Source organism: Moschus berezovskii, chromosome 9 (assembly GCF_049115385.1).
Source record: "Moschus berezovskii isolate FMDL1 chromosome 9, NW_MosBer_1.0, whole genome shotgun sequence".
Taxonomy (NCBI): Eukaryota; Metazoa; Chordata; class Mammalia; order Artiodactyla; family Moschidae; genus Moschus; species Moschus berezovskii.
This window is the reverse complement of record NC_142468.1, coordinates 67724235-67739626: the sequence shown is the minus strand read 5'-3', so window position 1 is coordinate 67739626 and position 15392 is coordinate 67724235. Positions and strand designations below refer to the sequence as shown.

General features: G+C 42.9%; 1 pseudogene; it reads right to left on the bottom strand.

Annotated features, from left to right (window-relative positions):
* Positions 1–10880: 10880 nt before the first annotated feature.
* On the bottom strand, positions 10881–11513 carry LOC129563559 (synaptosomal-associated protein 23-like; annotated as a pseudogene).
* Positions 11514–15392: the final 3879 nt, after the last annotated feature.

Genomic DNA, 15392 nt, shown 5'->3' with positions numbered 1-15392 from the left:
CTCCAATACTTTGGCCACCTCATGCGAAGAGTTGACTCACTGGAAAAGAGTCTGATGCTGGGAGGGATTGGGGGTGGGAGGAGAAGGGGACGACAGAGAATGAGATGGCTGGATGGTATCACTGACTCGATGGACATGAGTTTGAGTGAACTCCGGGAGTTGGTGATGGACAGGGAGGCCTGGCGTACTGTGATTCATGGGGTCGCAAAGAGTTGGACACGACTGAGCGACTGAACTGAACTGAACTGATCAGTCTTTTATTAAAATGAAATATATAAAATGTAACATGTAAAAATGGATGAAAGAAATATGGTGCTCAAAACATTTAAATCTTCATTTGTTAGGAAATACTTTCTTGTTTGTGACCCAGAGGTACTTTGGTCCAACTACTAAAATTTACAAATGAGGAAAAAAAGAGTCAGAATCATTTGTTACTTGCTCAGACTCTTATGGTAAAATGCAGCATGAGTTTCTACCAGCACCATCTCTCATTACTCTGAGTTGCAAACTTAGGATAAGAAAAGTGTTAAACCTTATAGAAACTTAGTTTTGCAATGCATCAGTGGTCTCTTCTAGAAATACATTAAATATTATTGAAACTGTGCTGCCTTCTTTCAATTCAGTTATTTCCTTTGGTCAGATCATGGGCCCCTGTTTGATAGCTGGAAAGTTTCAAACTGTCAACTCTGTTCAAGCATTTATTCCTTACTAGGTACTCTTTTTATACCTTTGTAAACTTTATTATTTTTAATCCTCAAACTATAATATATTCTAGCTTGTTTAATGAACACAACAGTTAACTTTGTTTTTTAAAAGAGCTTTACAATTTTAACATATTTAATATTCTTAACAATGGTTTGGGGTGGAGATTCTTATCCCTGTTTTTCCCAATGAAGCACAGAAAAGTTAAATAACTTTCACAGGCTCTTAACCACAGATCTATGCTGTGAGAATTACTGTCGCCATATTATCTATAAAGAAAATGAGGGGCCAAAATAATCCCTCAATATTTTTTAAATTAGGTCTGTTAAGTGCATAGGAGAGAAAGTTTCAAGCTGTGTCTTAGGAATCTCCAACACTGCTAGATATTGCCAAGCTCTCTCTCAAAGTGGCTATAACAGGAACATTTTCCCCAGCAGTGACTGAGAATTCCCATTGCTCCATCTTCTCAATAATACTTTTTTTTTTTTTTAACAATCGTATAGGTGTAAAATGATATCTCATTTTTGTTTAAATTTATACTTCATCAATCACTAGTGAGTCTGAGCATTATTTCAAATATTTATGAGAGGCTTTCTTCTTTGTCTACAGCAAACAGTTTTCTCCTGGTTGCAACTTGCCTTTTATACAAAAGTTTGTTTCTGTACAGAAGTTTTAAATTTTATTCCAGTCAATGTATTAATATTTTACTTTATAGCTTTTTGCAATTTGCTTAAGAAATTCTTACCCCTAAAGTCATATAGATATTCTTCTGTATATTCTTTGTAAAGTTTTAAAGATTTTTTTTCAAATCAAGATTTTTATTTGGTATTATATTTGTATATGGTATAAGGTAATTTATTTTTTCCTCATCAGTTCAGTTCAGTCGCTCAGTCGTGTCCGACTCTTTGCGACCCCATGAATCACAGCACGCCAGGCCTCCCTGTCCATCACCAACTCCCGGAGTTCACTCAAACTCATGTCCATCGAGTCGGTGATGCCATCCAACCATCTCATTCTCTGTCGTCCCCTTCTCCTCCCGCCCCCAATCCCTCCCAGCATCAGAGTCTTTTCCAGTGAGTCAACTCTTCGCATGAGGTGGCCAAAGTATTGGAGTTTCAGCTTTAGCATCAGTCCTTCCAATGAACACCCAGGATTGATCTCCTTTAGAATGGACTGGTTGGATCTCCTTGCAGTCCAAGGGACTCTCAAGAGTCATCTCCAGCACCACAGTTCATAAGCATCAATTCTTCAGCGATCAGCTTTCTTCACAGTCCAACTCTCACATCCATACATGACCACGGGAAAAACCATAGCCTTGACTAGACAGACCTTTGTTGGCAAAGTAATGTCTCTGCTTTTTAATATGCTATCTAGGTTGGTCATAACTTTCCTTCCAAGGAGTAAGCGTCTTTTAATTTCATGGCTGCAATCAGCATCCACAGTGATTTTGGAGCCCGAAAAAATAAAGTCTGACACTGTTTCCACAGTTTCTTCATCTATTTCCCATGAAGTGATGGGACCAGATGCCATGATCTTAGTTTTCTGAATGTTGAGCTTCAAGCCAACTTTTCACTCTCCTCTTTCACTTTCATCAAGAGGCTTTTTAGTTCCTCTTCACTTTCTGCCATAAGGGTGGTGTCATCTGCATATCTGAGGTTATTGATATTTCTCCTGGCAATCTTGATTCCAACTTGTGCTTCTTCCAGCCCAGCGTTCCTCATGATCTACTCTGCATATAAGTTAAATAAGGAGGGTGACAATATACAACCTTGACGTACTCCTTTTCCTATTTGGAACCAGTCTGTTGTTCCATGTCCAGTTCTGTTGCTTCCTGACCTGCATACAGGGTTTCTCAAGAGGCAGGTCAGGTGGTCTGGTATTCCCATCTCTTTCAGAATTTTCCACAGTTTATTGTGATCCATACAGTCAAAGGCTTTGGCATAGTCAATGAAGCAGAAATAGATGTTTTTCTGAAACTCTCTTGCTTTTTCGATGATCCAGCGGATTTTGGCAATTTGATCCCTGGTTCCTCTGCCTTTTCTAAAACCAGCTTGAATATCTGGAAGTTCACGGTTCACATATTGCTGAAGCCTGGCTTGGAGAATTTTGAGCATGACTTTACTAGTGTGTGAGATGAGTGCAATTGTGCGGTAGTTTGAGCATTCTTTGGCATTGCCTTTCTTTGGGATTGGGATGAAGACTGACCTTTTCCAGTCCTGAGGCCACTGCTGAGTTTTCCAAATTTGCAACAGAAAAGGAAAGACGAGACCTCTTCAAGAAAATTAGAGATACCAAGGGAACATTTCATGCAAAGGTGGGCTCGATAAAGGACAGAAATGGTGTGGACCTAACAGAAGCAGAAGATATTAAGAAGAGGTGGCAAGAATACACAGAAGAACTGTACAAAAAAGATCTTCACGACCAAGATAATCACGGTGGTGTGATCACTCACCTAGAACCAGACAGATATCTTGGAATGTGAAGTCAAGTGGGCCTTAGAAAGCATCACTATGAACAAAGCTAGTGGAGGTGATGGAATTCCAATTGAGCTATTTTTCCTCATATGTATATCTAATTATCTAGTCATCATTTGTTGACCAGAGAAGGACAGTTCAATTTTAAAAAAATAGATAAACCATAACCATAGCCTGGGGGTGAGTGGGTTTCGAGAGTTGGAGAGAGCTCAGAAGGGGAGAAATGGTTCCCAGGGCCCACTCAGGTCTTGATGGTGCTGCTGGCCCTGACCAATTCCAGGAATCAGAGTGGGATTTAGAAGAAGCTGAAGAAGGTTATTTCTGTTCAGCTAAACCTCTGTGGGACCTGGTTCCAGTCCCAGTCACTGGAGGAGGGCACATCAAAGCATAGAACTCCCTTGAGACAGGTGCATAGCCTGGGGCAGGGAGCTGCCTTGGCAGCTCTAAAAGCACTACTAATATTATGGCTTTTTCCACCCATTTCCCCAGAGCTGTTACCTCCATAGGTCTGTCTTCAAAGTTCTCACGGGGAAGGGTTTTCCCAAAAATTCTGACACATCACCCAATATTCAGCCTTCAAAATGTTTCTTTGTCACAAGCTGCCTTACCAATTTATCAAGATGCTGTGTTTTAGGTTCTTGTTTTGGTAGCAGCTCCACTTCCAGATATCAGTTTCCATAGAATCAGAATGTAGGGTAAATGGATATAACAGACTACAAAACACAATGGCTCAAACAAAATGTTTCTTTTGTTCTCATCCAACTCTCTAGGGGTGAAAGGTCGAAGGCTAGTAGGTAGCTCTTTTTCAGAAGTTTATTTAGGGTTCCTTGTTCCATCTAATTGTCCCACATTTTCCCAAGGTGTTCTCCGCTTATGTATAATAAAAGTTGGATTACTCATACACCTTCCAGTCTTTATGTCTGTGTCTCTCTGTTTCTTTTTATTTTTTAGTTTTCTGAAACTCTTTCTTTGGTTGATTTCTCAGATATAACTCATAAAACTCTCAGGATGCACAGTAGCCTGAAATTTTGCCATATTCCTAACAGTTTCTCTACAGTCCTTACATCAGCTTGGCTGGATACAAAATCTGTGGTCACATTTTCTGTCTCAGATATGTAACTCCATCGCTTTCTGTAAACAGTGTTAACTAACAACAACATAACAATATAATTTTTTTTCTCTTGGTCTTTTTTTTGCCTGCATGTCAATAACTGTTTTGTTTTCAAGTCCATTTGTTTTAATAGACCTTGGCTCTGTATTGGCCATTCTGAATCAGTTTTCCCAGATACCTGGTATATTCTTTTCAAGGATAGTTTCAAGTCCTAGAGGAGAGCTCCCTAGTTGTATCTATGCAGTGATTAAAAAAAATAATATTTATTTATTTTTGGCTGTGCTGGGTCTTCATTATTGCACATGCTTTTCTCTAGTTGTGGTGAGCGGGGGCTATTCTTTGTTGCGGTGTGCAGGCTTCTCATTGTGTTGGCTTCTCTTGTGGAGCACGGGCTCCAGGTGCTTGGGCTTCAGTAGTTACGGCACATGGGCTCAGTAGTTGTAGCTTGCAGGCTCTAGAGCACAGACTCGGTAGTTGCTCTGCGACATGTGGAATTGTCCCTGACCAGCACTTCCTCATGCGACGAGTTGACCATTGGAAAATACTCTGATGCTGGGAGGGATTGCGGGCCGGAGGAGAAGGGGACGACAGAGAATGAGATGGCTGGATGGCATCACCGACTCTGTGGACATGAGTTTGAGTGAACTCTGAGAGTTGGTGATGGACAAGGAGGCCTGGTGTGCTGTGATTCATGGGGTCGCAAAGAGTCGGACATGACTGAGTGACTGAACTGAACTGAAGGGATTGAACCCGTGTCTCCTGCATTGACAGGAGGATTCTTTACCACTCAGCCACCAGGGAAGCCTCACAAAGTGATTTAAAAAGATATATGGCCTCATATTTTCTGAGATTTGCCTCTTCTGCTTCCCTCCCTTCCATTTATTTGGATCTTCTTATTTATCCCTCTTCCTGAGATTTCATTCCCGGACATTCATTGAACGTCTTTGTCTTGGGAGGAGCTTTGTCTGTATTTCTGAGAGTTTATAGGGCCCAGTCTGCCCCCTTGCCATGAGACCTCATCATATCCTTTTGGTGCTCTTGTGCTTATTGGTGAGCTAGACCCCTACTGGATACCCTCCCAGCTTCCATTAAGAGGAGGTAATTGGGGGGTTTTCTTTTTTGAAGGGTTCTCAAAAGCCAGGTTCCTTTCCTATGCCTCCTTCTGCACAGATTCCATCACACACAAGTCTTGTAGCTAATAGGGTTTATTCTTGCCTGCCTGCATTTGTGGGTTCAGAGGAATGCTTTGCCATCTCATGGAGATGTTACCCATGAGTCTTCACTACCCAATGGCACTTTGCTGCTTTTGTAGTCTACCTCCGCTCCACTAATCGTGCGGTGTATTGCACTTTCACTCAACCCTAAGCCTTTTTTTTAAATTTATTTTTAAAAAATTTAAAATTTATTTAAGAAATTTTAAAAAATTTTATTTAGTTAGTTTTGGCGGCGCTGGGTCTTTGTTGGTGTACTGGCTTTTCTTTAGTTGCAGAGAGCCAGGACTACTCTCTGGTTGAGGTTTGTGGGCTTCTTCTTGTGGTGGCTTCTCTTGTTGCTGAGCAGGGGCTTTAGGGTGGGTTGACTCAGTAATAGTGGTTCCAGGGCTCTGGAGCACAGGGTCAATAGTTGTGGCGGCCCAGCTTCCTTGCCCTGTGGTATGTGGGATCTTCCTGGATCAGGGATTGAACCCATGTCTCTTACATTAGCAGGTGAATTCTTTATCACTGAGCTACTAGGGTAGCCTCCTAAATCTTTTATTATTTATATAAATGTCCTTTATAACCCAAGTAAGCTATCTTTCTGGCAGTTGTCCGGGACTGTTTGTCAGTCTCATTCCTCAGTGGAGAAACTGCTCTAAGCCCTGGCTTCAAGCACTGAGCCTGATTCTATCCCCTGACCCAGATTGGATCATTTTCTTCCCCTAAGTGCCTGACTGCTACCCCTCTCTTTATAGCCTCAAGGCTTCAGTCCTGCTTATGACTGTGTGTTTCTATTTTGTTCAGTGCCACAGAGATGATAATCTTGTTTTTGAGCTCAGCACTATCATTTCAGTGTTTTCTTTCTATGTTTTATCTTTCCCTGCTGTGTAATTTGAGCAGAGGGAGTACCTCAAGAGGGAACTTGCAGAACCGTCTTGACTCAAAGTGTCTCAAAAAACAGTTTTGAATGCACAACAAACTGACAAGGCACTACAACGTTACAAAAAAGAACAAGAAGGGCTCCCACTCAGAGAGATTAGAATGTATTGAAGGAAGGTGAAGGTGATCTGTACTATAACACTGTAAGATAGACTGAAAACTGCTCTATTGGAAGTGATCAGTAGAGCTCTGTCAGCCTACAAGAAGAAGCAAGGGCTTGTGAGGGAGGGGTGCAAAGAAGGCTTCTCAGAGGAAGTGGCTTTGAAATGGATCCTTTAGGAGTGCTGTAACGGGAGTGTACCTGTTGGTTTGGTGACCTCATCCTTGGAACTGGAGGACATGCTGCCTCGGTGGAGTGAGGAGGATGTCCTGGAAGAAGAGCCTGGAGCTTAGCGCACAGGCCACAGAGTTCACGCAGACTCAGCTCCAGTCTTGGCTTTGCTGCCAACTAGAGGCAGAAGCCTGGGCAATTCACTCAATCTCTCTGATCTTTAGAAAGGGAATAGTGTCCCCAGCCTCACAGAGTTGTTGTAAGGATAATTGGTGGTAATACACATAAAGTTGTGATAAACTCTCATAAAGTGATAGCTGTAACTTTCAGATTATGGATGGCCATGAATATCAAGCTATTCACTTTTTAGAAGCTTTGTTGAGGTATGGTTTACAGTAACAAACTGAGCACTTTTGACTGCCACTCTCTGGTCCTACTTCTGCTCTCTGGAGCAGCCTCTAGAATATTACTCAGACTTCGATAACCTCTGTGGTAGGCAGAATAATGGTTCTGAAAAAATGTCTACTTCTTAACCCCAAGAACCTGTGAATGTGTTAGGTTGAAAGGCAGAGGGGAGCCTAAAGATTGCAGATGGGATTAAGGTTGTTAATCAGTTGACCTGGGGATGGGAATATTATCCTGATGCTCAATGTGATGGACTCCTTTAGGAGTGGATTAGGGAGGCAGAAGGGGGAAAATCAGAGGTGTGTGAGAAGGACTTCTTGTTCATTGCTGGACATGGCTTTGAAAATGAAAGGGGACATGAACTAAGGAATGTGGGCAGCCTCTAGAAACTGGAAAAACAGGAATGGGATTCCTTCCTGGAGTCTCTGGGAAAAGAGCCCTGCTAAAGCCTTTATTTTAGCCCAGTGAGACCTACTTTTAACTTACCTCCAGAAGCATAAGATAACAAAAATGTATTGTCTAAAAGCACTAAATTTACTGTAATTTGTTACAACAGAAATAAAGAACGTGTACAGTCTTGAATAAATGCTTGTTGATTAACTGAATTAATAAATCAAGAACAAATCTACTACCTTTTTCATTTAATAATCCTTCTAGTTTTGAGAGAGAGAAGATTTAGTTTGGACCATGTTATCTCCCTGTAAAGTTCTTGTATCTTGACATGAAATTCCTGGAGTGGTGCTAAAGCAATTTTGAGGTTGATTGAAGAGCACTATAAACTGAATGTTTGTATCCTCCCAAAATTCATATGTTGAAGTATTGGAAAGTGGGTCCTTTGGAAAGTGATTTGTTCATGAGGGTGGAACCCTTGTGAATGAGATTAGTGCCCTTATAAAGGAGACTCTAGAGAGTTCCCTAGATCCTTCCTCCATTTGATGACACAAGCAAGAAGGCAGCTGTGTATGAACCAGGAAGTGACCCCTCACCAGACACCAAATCTGCTGGTGCCTTGATCTTGGTCTTCCAGCCTCTGGAACTGTGAGAAATAAATTTTTGTTGTGTATATGCCACCCAGTTTATGATATTCTCATAGCAGCCTGGAGGGATCACTCCACACTGGATGCACTATTGATATGGTAATGATGTAAACCATACTTCCTCTACTACCACTCTAGATGGGCCTGCAGAAGGCAGGCTGACCCCCACAAATCAGCAACCTTTCTTTTCCCACCAGGTGCCTTTTTTTTTTTTTTAAGGAATATGTCCTGTATTTCCAATAAAAATGGGGAAGGTGTTAAAGTCAGTTCTTTGTTGCAGTGCTTTTTGATTTATGGACCTTTGTTTTATTCAGTTTGTTAAATAAGAGTTGACAAAATTATTGCTTCCCATCCCCCACCTCCAAAGCAGTCAGAGAAGAGCATTGAAAAAACAATTTCAATAGTTAGTTACAAAATTTAATTGTAAGGGTTAAGCAGTGGTTATTGGTCAAACCAATCAACATTAATAACTTCGAAGTGTGCAGAAACTAGTCTTTAAATAAAGATGACAAATACCAGTAAGATTCTTATAACACTGCTGCTGCTGCTGCTGCTAAGTCGCTTCAGTCGTGTCCAACTCTGTAGGATCTAAATAAATGTGATTCTGGAAGTTGAGTACAAAAGAGAATGATAGTGCAATCATCAATAAGTAAACCAAAGGCATCATTTTCTAAATCATTTTTAAAAAAAAGATTATTTAATTATTTATGGCTGTGCTGGGACTTCATTGCTATGTGGGCTTTTCTCTAGTTGTGGCGAGTTGGGGGGTTACTCTATAGTTGTGGTGGATGAGCTTCTCATGGGCTTCCCTGGTAGCTCAGCCAGTAAGGAAACCACCTGCAAAGCAGAAGACCCTGGTTTGATTCCTGGGTTAGGAAGTTCCTCCTGGAGAAGGGATAGGCTACCCATTCCAGTTTTCTTGGGCTTCCCTGGTGGCTTAGATGGTAAAGAATCTGCCTGCCATGCGGTTGGGTTCAATTCCTGGGTTGGGAAGTTCCCCTGGAGGAGGGCATGGCAAGCCACTCCAATATTCTTGCCTAGAGAATCCCCATGGACAGAAGAGCCTGGTGGGCTACAGTCCAAGGGGTTGCAAAGAGTTGGACACCACTGAACTTCTCATTGCAATGACTTCTCTTGTTGTGGGCTTCCCTAGTGTCTCAGTCGGTCAAGAATCTGCCTGCAATGCAGGAGACCCGGGTTCAATCCCTGGGTCGGGAAGATTCCCTGGAGAAGGAAATGGACACAGTACTCTTTCCTGGAGAATTCCATGGACAGAGGAGCCAGGCAAGCTACAGTCCACAGGATTGCAAAGAGTTGAATATGACTGTGTGACTAACTTTCTCTTGTTGCAGAGCACTGGTTCTAGGGTGTGCAGACTTCAGTAGTTGCAGGATGCTGGCTCAGTAGTTGCAGTTTACAGGCTCTAGAGCACAGGCTCAGTAGTTGCAGCACATGGTCTCAGTTAAACTGTGGCATGTGGGATCTTCCTGGATCAGGGATTGAACCTGTGTCTCCTGCATTGGCAGGTGGATTCTTTACCACTGAGCCACCAGGGAAGGCCCTCTAAATCATGTTTAGTTAAACAGAGTAAATGCGAGTTTTTAAAAAAAGTTTAAAGTGACATAAACTCAATCTGTTTTCTACCTGAGACCAAAACAAGTTTCTTTTTTGCTGTCTAAACAAAATTCTTGGAGTTAAGATAAATCTGAATTCACGTGATATACTTTGTTAACCATTTCCAAAAAATTTTAAACCTGCTGTCATGTTATACTACATACATATTTTTCTTCAAAGACAAATTTATGAAGTTAATAGACCTGTAATAGGACCATGATACTATTAATAATATGAAAACAAAAAGTGTTCCTATATGTGCAATATGAAGTGGGATCACACAATCTGTGTACCCACATGAATCACCAAGAGTTCAGAAATTAAGCTCACTTTAAGAAAATGCATTCCCTCTTTTTTGGTGCCAAGGTTGCAAAGTTGTGATGTATGACAAAAACTTTGTGTATATAGGCTCCAAAACCAAGCATTGTTCTAAATTGGCAATAACTGTAACTTCAGTTAAAATTAAACTCAACTAGATCACTGTGGTTGGAAAAGGAAATGGCAGCCCACTCCAGTATTCTTGCCTGGAGAATCCCAGGGACAGAGGAGCTTTTTGGACTGCCATCTGTGGGGTCACACAGAGTCGGACACGACTGAAGCGACTTAGCAGCAGCAGCAGCAGATCACTGTGGTTACGCCACACTTGGCTTTAGGTAGGGTCTGCAGGTTTTACTGAGGTAACAACTTCTTATCTCTTGCCTCCCATCCTGTGCTTGTCCCCACTGCCCCCAGCTTCCTTTCATATGGCTGCATTTGGCAATGCTTCCAAATATTGGAAGCAGAAGAATCTGCTAAAGTAAACAGAGAGGATGAAAAATAACACTATAAATGATACATGAAAAATCAACCTTAGAGAATAGACTGAGAAGCAGCAGTCTACCCTCAAGGGAAAAAGAGAGAATTAGAAAAATAGGGGGACTAGCCTGGCCGTCCAGTGGTTAAGACTCCGTCCTTTCACTGCAGAGGCTGGTAGAGGAACTAAGATCCCACATGCCAAGCAGCATAGCCAAAAAAATAAAATAAAACAAGGGGCTGTTATTCCTAGATATTTTCCCACATAACAAAATTTCAAACTCTGGAAAAGTAGGAGCTAGGGAAGTAAATAAACGATAAAGATGTACAGCAGTAGCTTTAACTGTCAGTGAGTTTCTTTACTCTGGCATTGGCATTATCAATATGATCTTTATTGGTGTTAGCCTTTTCTGTGATCTGTTCTGTTTGTCAGTTGTGAGCCTCAGTCCCATTGCCTATGTCCAGGGCCATGTTTTTAGGTTTTCTAGGATACTGCCCACTTGAGTCAGGTTCTCTTCCGTTTCATCTTCCCTGGCATGATTTGTTATATGTTTAACGTATTCACCCGTTGGCTGCTCCTGTGGTCACTTGACGCAACTGACCATTTGTCACTCAGCCTGGCTGCTTAGATACTATTACTTTGCTAGGAGAGCTGTCTCCAGCATCTCCCCATGTTGCCTTATAGACTTTACCAGACTCAATGTTCTTTGTCCTATTACGTGGACATAAACAAAGGCCTCAGTCCTTGTTGAATTCTGTTAGTCTTCTCTGCTCCTCTCATGTCTTTGTTTGGTCCATGCCTCCTCCTGTGTGTTTCGGTTGTTTCCCCTGCTCAACCAGTGTAGGGATAGTCTTGATTCCTGCATCCTGAGCCTCAATGGCTAAACCCAGGATTCTCCCTGTACTTTCCGCAGACTCATCAATAACCTGGTTAGCCCTCAGCTGAATTCCTTTTGCTGACAGATTATCCATGATGAATTAAAACTCTTGATAGGTGCAGAAACTGAAATGTGGATATTCAAGCAGTTTTGATTGTTTCTCTCTGGCTGCGGCAGCTCTGACTCCCGCAGGCCAGACTCCCAGCTGCGCCCTTCTTCCAGGTGACTTCTTAAGCAGTGGTTTCTCCGAGAGGCAGAGGGAGGAACATGTCAGAGTCAGCTAGGAAACTCTACAAATTATAAACGCCCACAGCACCTTACTTTCTTACCTACCCCAGGGGAATCTGCTCTGGTTTTCTCCACCCTCTTTGAGAAGCATGGTCTTAAAGCAAATGCCACATGAGAGAAGGGAGAAGTATCCACATGGGGATCCACAAAAGGGGTGCTTCTGAATTAAACGAGATCTCACTCCCAGTTAGAGTTTGTTCTCCTAACCTGCAACTGTGTCCAAGCTGTTGACCTTTTTTCCATGGACAGAGCTTTCCCAGAGTATTCAGAAACCCCAGGAAGACCAAGTGTCTTCCCTTCTGTTTTCTTTTCTGTCACCTCCAATCCTGGGAAGACCAGGTTCTATTGCTGGAGTTGCCAGGATCGGGACTTCCTTTCCCGGTCCCTGTGCCCTCTCTGGATTGAAATATTCTGTCTGTAGTCCCTCTATCTTAGTAGATCCTAGTCTTGTTAGAAACCAAAAGACCCCCAAACCTCCAAGTGATATTTTTTTAAAATTTATTTCGCTCCACTGGGTCTTAGTTGAGGCATATGGGATCTAGTTCTAACCAACTAGGGATTGAACCCGGGCCCCCTGCATTGGGAGCATGGAGTCTTAGCCACTGGACCACCAAGTAAGTTCCCAGATAATCTTTTTTTTTTAATGTCATTTTTAATTGGAGGATAATTGCTTTACAGTGTTGTGTTTGTTTCTGCTATATATCAACGTGAATCGACCATGGATATACACATGTCCCCTCTCTCTTGAACCTCCTTCCACCCTTCTAGGTCATCACAGTGCATGGGGTTGAGCCTCCCTGAGTCATACAACAAATTCCCACTCACTGTATAAATTTACATTTGGCAATATATATGTTTCAGTGCTACTGTCTCAGCTTGTCTCTCCCTCTCCTTCCCCTGCTGTGTCCACAAGTCTCTTCTCTATGTCTGCATCTTTATTGCTACCCTGCAAATAGGTTCATCAGTACCATTTTTCTAGATTCCATACATATGTTCTAATATATGATATTTGTTTTTCTCTTTCTGGCTTACTTCATTTTGTATAACAGGTTCTAGGTTCCCCCACCTCACTAGAACTGACTCAAATTCATTCTTTTTTATGACTGAGTAATATTCCACTGTGTATATCCCACAGCAACCAGGTGATCTTTGGGTTTCTCCTTAGCTTTGTGGTTTGGGTTTGTCTCCACCTCCAGCCACATTCCTAGAGTAATTTCGTGAAGACATCAGATTTCTCCACTCGATTGTTCTAACCCAATCTATACCTTTGTTTTCTCCAGAAAGTCCTGCGGTCAGGAGGGTTGCCATTTGGCCCAATGCCCTGTCTGTGTAATTTGCCTTTAGGGATTCCAGATACTTCTACTCTCATTATCAGTTGGGTAAGAAACTCTTCTTCCTGTTTATCTTTCAGATTTTCTTCATCTCAGCCACTCTGGAAGTTCCTTCGCTCCAACCCCAAGGCTGGTGACTCAGGGCTAGCCCATTCGCTCCTGCAACCCCTTTTCTTAGCTGAAACCGTCCACTCAGACTGGGGTAAAGAAGGGGAAAATGGACTCCATCATTCTACATTGTTACCTTTTATAATACGATTTTAAAACAAATGTTAAAGCAGAATACAATTGGCTCCCAGCACCAGAAAGAACATCTTTCTGTACAAGGAAGGGATGTGTGCATGTGTGTTCACGTCTGTTGTGCTGGACTGAGGACAGCATTTGGGCACTATGCAGGAGTACACATGTGCAGATGGTGTGTTCAACCCGGTATTGACCCTTCCTGAGGTCCTGGGAGGGTAGAGGAGTGTCTCCTGAGAAGCTTCTGGGCTGTCCCCTTCCCCACTTCATGGCTTATGAGTCTTTCAGTCTTCAGGCCCACACTGATGTTCCTCCCACTACACCATCCCAGGCAGCTCCTGACTGTCCCCAGGACCCTTGGGTGAGACCTCATGGGACTTCTTGTAGGTTTAGGTAACACTCCAGCTGTCAGGGGTCCCAGATGCAACCCGATTCCAGAGTCCATCAAAAGCAATTCAGCATTTCTCGGGGCTTAAAATCAACTCTGCTCTTTTATCATTGGGACAGAGATTTTTTCTAGGACCATCTGGACTCCCTGGAGTTGCTGCCAACAGGACAGCAGGGACACTCCAGACCAGCACAGGCTGACTAGGGTATCGGCGTACTTTCCTGTGATGTCTTCCGCTCACCAGGTCAGTTAACTGCAGCCTGTTCCCTGTATTTCACAGAGTCCTTACAGTGGAGCTGTTTGGTTGCTTCAGGAGCACAGGAGGAAAACAGCAAGGAGGAGGAGTGGGGAGAGAAAGACTCATGCAAAAAAGGGAGAGGAAATGAGTGATGCTGAGGAAGGCGAAAAAGGCAAATAGTAACAGCAGGAGCAGCAGGAGCAGAGAAAATTGGGATGTGAGGGTGGGAGGGAAAAACAGAAAGGCAGGGTTCTGTTCATGATAATATTAACCTGAGTTCCTGGTTAACATTTTTTAGTGACTCATTACATATGCATAAGAAAGTAAGGAAGGAAGCTTGCAGTTTTAATTCAAGATAAAGCCCAGTGTTTCCACAGTCCCATCCCTGGGAAGAGCTGTGGGGTGACTTCCCAGGCTTCCTCTGCAACCTGGTCTGGGAAGTCACGGGTGGGGAGACTAGCAGAGTTGAGTGACTTTGCTTCACTCCCCTGCCTTCAAACTGGCAGAGGGTCCCCTTCGACATAAGGGTTGAGATGCCAGAAGCTCTTTGAAGGCAGTTCGCTCTTTCTTTCTTGGGTTTTCCTTCCTCATAATCTGCTTCATTTTCTCTTTTGTCCTGCTTCAGTTCAGTTCAGTTCAGTCGCTCAGTCGTGTCTGACTCTTTGTGACCCCTTGAGTCACAGCAAACCAGGCCTCCCTGTCCATCACCAACTCCTGGAGTTCACTCAAACTCATGTCCACAGAGTCGGTGATGCCATCCAGCCATCTCATCCTGTGTCGTCCCCTTCTCCTCCTGCTCCCAATCCCTCCCAGCATCAGGATCTTTTCTGAGTCAGCTCTTCGCATGAGGTGGCCAAAGTATTGGAGTTTCAGCTTTAGCATCAGTCCTTCCAATGAACACCCAGGATAACCCTGGATAAATCACTAAACCTTTTGGAACTTCTGCACTTATGAAAATGGAGACAAGAAAATTTTTTCCGGCCTTTTCTCTAGAACACTGTTGAGATCAGCTCTCATCTATAAAGGGCTTTGGATGCTGCAAATGACAGCACAAATGTTAATTGTGATGGCTGTAGTCTAGGATGATATTGCTTTTCTTGGACTTCTCTGGCCATCCAGTGGTTAAGACTCAGCCCTCCCAATGCAGGGGGCACGGGTTCAAATCCTTTGTCAGGGAACTTCCTGCATGCCGCATACTGCAGCCTGAAAAAAGAAAGAAATTGCTTTCCCCAACCCATAGGCTTTCCACTTCTCAGTATGACTGTCAGAAAGGGTGCTATTAATACAGTTTCAGAATTTCCCTATACCTTAGGCCAGCAGGTAATGTTGATGAGGATTTGGAAAACAACTGCTGGATCACCAGGGTTGACATGAAGTCTGTCCTTTCAGTGGGTTTTGTTTTCTGTTCTATGGACAGTGATCTTACCTCCAGGGTTCACAATTCAGAGATTTGCTCTCTCTTGATTCAGTTAACCAAGTATTCCAGGA